The following is a 4,850-nucleotide window of genomic DNA, read 5'->3' on the forward strand; positions in this document are numbered from 1 at the left end:
GATGGTGTTTAAGATTCCTTCCGACCCAAACCATTCTGCGATTCTGTGACTCCACAACACAGGTGTGGACACTCAACAGTACATCCCATCCACTGGAATGAGAGGCTGAGCAGCTGCAGGGAGGGGTATTGGAATTCAGTGGCTGCAGAGGGCTGCAAATGTCACTTTATTTCCATCAGCCAAGCCTCGTGCTTTTACAAACAAGCTGCAGGTGCAGGGCTGGCAGCCAGTTTGCAGAGAAGACCTTTGTCAGCCTGAACTGAGCTGAACCCACCCCTCTGCTGGGCTGCAGGATGCACCGATAACAAGTTTCCTGCCACGGCCCCTTCCTGCCAAAAACTGCTGTGATGAAGTGTCTTCTGGGGGAGATGGGCTTTGGAGGGGATGTGCTGAACCAGCTCTCCAGCAGGAAACCAGGAGAAGGGAGATTATGGACAGCCTCTGCCTGCAGTCCCTGAATTTAAGCTGCAACTGCTTTAAAAGGCAGCAGACTGTCTGTGCTGGCTGCTGAAAGAGAAATCCCCATGCAGAAAGTGGGGTGAAGCTGATATCCACACTTAAATTCCTTGGAGAGTAAAGATCAGCACTAAGTCAAAATCTGAGGACTGCTCACAGAGCTCCTCCTACCAGCAAGCCTCTCTTTGCCATCACAATTTCTATTACAGCACTAAATATTAATGGTGTGTAAAATTGTGGAGTATTTTTTAATAAAAAAAAATTAATCAGCATTTTCACTTTTCCTTGTAGTGTGGCAGGCAGACAAAGCAAAAAAAAGACATTCATCGTAGTTTTGTAGGAATGATTGGTAATCTGGGGGAAATAGTTTGAAGGAAAATGAAAGGGCAAAGTCTGATGTTTGATTTAAAATGAAATATGAAGGAATTAAAAAAAAAAAAACCCACAACACAAACACCAACCAAACCCCCAGACCCCACCTTTCTTAAATATCCAAATCTTGTTCCCAATTCTGTCACTTGTTAGTTCACTAGTTTAATTAGAAATAAAAGAATGGCAGTTTCACAGTGAGAATGAAGTAGGATCCTTAATGGAAATGTTACCACCTGTATGCTGTTTGTTTCAGAACGAATGTTATTTAAAATCAATGATGGCTGGTTTTTTATTAAAGGTGATCTAGAAAGTAACTTGCCAGAACAAAGATGTGCCCATACAGACATATCCCAACCACCACAGACAGCCCTGTTTATGATATTCTGCACCACTTTCCACCAAAGTAATACTAAAATCTAGAGAGTCCTGTTGAACATGAGATTTTAAAACAGCAGTAAGCTGGAATTTTCACAGTCAGCTTTGGAAAGGAGCTGGGGAAAAAAGGAAATGAAAACTATCTAACCTGATAACAAAGCCTCAAATGAGGCTGTGTTTCCAGAGCTGCTGTCTGCCATAGGATCTCTTGCCCTGGGTGAATTGGTTGAGTTTGCTGAGTTTCAGTCTGAGATGGCTTTAGGAAACACTGTGGGAAAACAACAGATTTCCCACTGATTTATTTATTGCGTGTTCAGCACCGTGGCTCAATGGTTTGTACTGGAAGCTGTAACATGATAGGAAAAGGATCTTTACATTTCCCCTTATCCACCAGACAACCTCGATGTAAAGATAAAATCCCTTTCTGCATGAGACCACGTATCTGAAAATCTATTTTGTTTTCCTCCTGCTAGACTACACAGCTTGTCAGCTCTGATCCTTTCCAGAACTCATTCTGTCCCACTAAGCTTCGTTTTTCTTGAAATGCCTGGAAATGGAGTGTGTTCCCCAAGGGTTGTACTGAAGAGGTCACCACAGCTCTCTGCCTTCCCCTGCAGCGCCGTGGCCTTGCTGACTCACCTCCAGCTTGTGATCATCTATTTCTGACAAAAGAACTGCTTCCAAGTCAGCTGTTTCCCCTCCACTTCTGATTATTCCTGTCCAGGTGGGCAACCCTGCTAGTGTCATGGAATCCCAGAATCCCAGGACAGTTTGTGTGGGAAGGATCTTAAAGCTCATCCCTATACTACTCTCAGCTTTTATTGTTGGGTTGAACAGTGGTCAGAAGGTTCCTGTCTCATCCAAGAGGTAAAACAACCATCCCTTTTCACCATCCTGCACTGGCACTGAATTACAGCATCTTATCATGGAATGATTTGGGTTGGAAGGGACCTTAAAAGTCATCTTCATCATGGGCAGGGACCCCTTCCACTGTCCCAGGCTGCTCCAAGCCCCGTCCAGCGTGGCCTTGGACACTGCCAGGGATCCAGGGGCAGCCACAGCTGCTCTGGGCACCCTGGGCCAGGGCCTGCCCACCCTCACAGACAGCAATTCCTTCCCAATATCCCATCCAGCCCTGCCCTCTGGCACTGGGAACCCACTGCCCCTTGTCCTGTCACTGCAGGACCTTGTCCTTTCTGTACCACATCTGAGTTTTCAGCCCTTTCCACCAAATCCCCAAGATCTCTTGGAAACTCAGTTTTTATTGCAGTCCTTGCCCTTACCACTCCAGGTGCTCTCTACATAAAAATTCTCTGTTCTCTCCTCTGGGTTATTACTGAAATTTAAACCCACAAGAGGTGGGACAGTAACCCAGGTGACACCAAGCCATGGGTGGGGGATCCAGGGATGGTTCCGAACAGGCCATGGGGATGAAGGTGCTATGGGGTACAGGGAGGCGTAGAAGCCTTATCATATCAAATATATACTGCTCCTTTCCCCACAGGACCTGTTACCCATCACAGAAGGAAAAGGCACTTAGCATGAAACCATTTGTCCTTGACATACCTTTGTTGGCTGGTATTTGTCTCTGTATTTTCTTCTTGCTTGCAAATGATTTCCCAATTACTTGTTCCGTGGTCTCTTTGATGTTGTTTATCAGGAACTGAAGTTAAAGTTTACTGGCTTGTAATTTCCAAGTGATTGTTGTTTGGGGTTTTTTTTTCTTTTTTTTTGAACGGAGCCTGTATTCCCCCTTTTTCAGCCTGCCAGCACCTTGCCTCCCTTCTGTAACACCACTGCAAACAGCTCTTAGATGCCTGGACTCACTTTTTAAGTCTTCTGGGAAAAAGCCCATAACACCAGGTTAATTTGAGAACCATCAGTTTGTAAAACCTCTGTGTAACCTGTCCTTTCCTCATTCTCCCACTAACTTTAGCCCTTTATCCCTACTTTTTTGCTGTGCCAGCTGCTGATTGTGCTGGACATTTTGGTGCCCCCTATGGCAATGAGGACAGAAAATGAGTCTCCCATGATTGGCACATGAGGATGACACAGAAGCATCTATATAGTACATGACTTTATTTCTGGGAAACATTTGGATCTGTTGAGAAGACTCATGTAAAAATAACAGGAAGGAAAACTTAGAGTCAGCAGAGATTGCTTTCTAGCTAAAAAGAATAAAGTGATCTTTTATTGACATAAAATTAGCAGATAGGCAAGTTTGAAAAACTCAACCCAAATACTTTCAGTTCCTCTTTAAACACTCCATCTGGGTTATACACACAGTTCTTGTCTCAGGTGTGAAAAAAAATGTGTTTCCCAGCAACAAATATTCACATTTTTGCAGTAGGGAAATTGTTCCTGCCTGGAGATGGATCAGGAAGGGAAGGACTGTGCATAGCTCTCCATCCCTGCCAGCAGAGTGCCCAGCAGGGCAGCAGTGTTCCCTGGAGTGTTCATGTGCAAGGATTCATGTCACTGGCTTGGAATTCTGATTTCTGCCACAGGTAACACTGCCCCAACCCCAAAGCTGTGCCTGCAGTGAGCTGGAGCCTGATGCTCTGCTCTGCTCCAGGGACTCTGATTTGCTGGGAGAGGAGTTTTGACCTTGCTGCTGGTCTCACCCACTTGCTGAGCTGGTGACTGAGAGCAGCCAGGAAGGATGTAGGTGGTGAAACCCCAAGAAATGCCTGGTGAGCTTCTCTGTGATATTCTAATTACAAAACATAGATAAAGCAACTCAGAGATGTACAGTCTTCCTGGTGAAACCTGAAGCATGCAGGGAGGGTAAGGAGATGTTTTCTGAGATGGATCAGTGCTTGGGGCAGGGAGGTAGGGAAGGACCACAGGCAGCTTTATAGAAATAAAACTGTAAATCCACTAGTGGGCTTTACTCTGTCCTAACCATGCTGGAATTATTCACTCCTCCCTCACACCATGTTCCCTTTTTGTGGTTACCCTTTGCTCCTTCAAGGCTGAGAGAGAGCAAGGAGAAAAATATCTTCTCCACTCACCCATGGGTGTGGAGAGAGGAGAGCAGCTGATCCTCCTTCCCACCCCCTTCCGCTGTGCAGATCTGGGGTAAAAAAGAGCATTTGTCTGATGGCGCCTGGCTCAGATGTGGTCAGGGAAGGACTCTGATCTTTGCATTTCTACATCTGGACCACAGTGACCAAGCAGGACCCATGCCTGCAGCTGACACCGCCAGGCAAGGCGAAACACAGACCTGTCCTGTCAGCTGTGTCTTTTATTCACTCAGAAAGTTCACAGAGCTCTTTTCAGCCTCCAACTCAAAACTCTCAGTCCTCCCATGAAGCTCAGAGTCAAATAAATATTAAGAACTGCCTGAATTTTATGTGCCAGTGCTAGAAACTTGCATCTTCCTGCCAATAAATTCCATGGGGAGACACATGGACGCAACAGAAACACGTGCTGTGTCACAGATATGTGAATAATGAGTCAGTGGTGCTTAAAGTTCCATGATGAAACATCTGTGGGACTCTTGGGCTGCAGAACTTAGTGCCAGCATGAATTTAAATTAATCACAATGGTGAGAGATGAGAGCCAAGATGTGAGGCTGCTGTCTCAGGGGAAACTGCATGAGATACATGAAAAATGTGTGTATATGTTGGGGGGTCCCAGCAGGA

The sequence above is a fragment of the Corvus brachyrhynchos genome, unplaced genomic scaffold (assembly GCF_000691975.1).
Source record: "Corvus brachyrhynchos isolate BGI_N302 unplaced genomic scaffold, ASM69197v1 scaffold285, whole genome shotgun sequence".
NCBI classification, from domain to species: Eukaryota; Metazoa; Chordata; class Aves; order Passeriformes; family Corvidae; genus Corvus; species Corvus brachyrhynchos.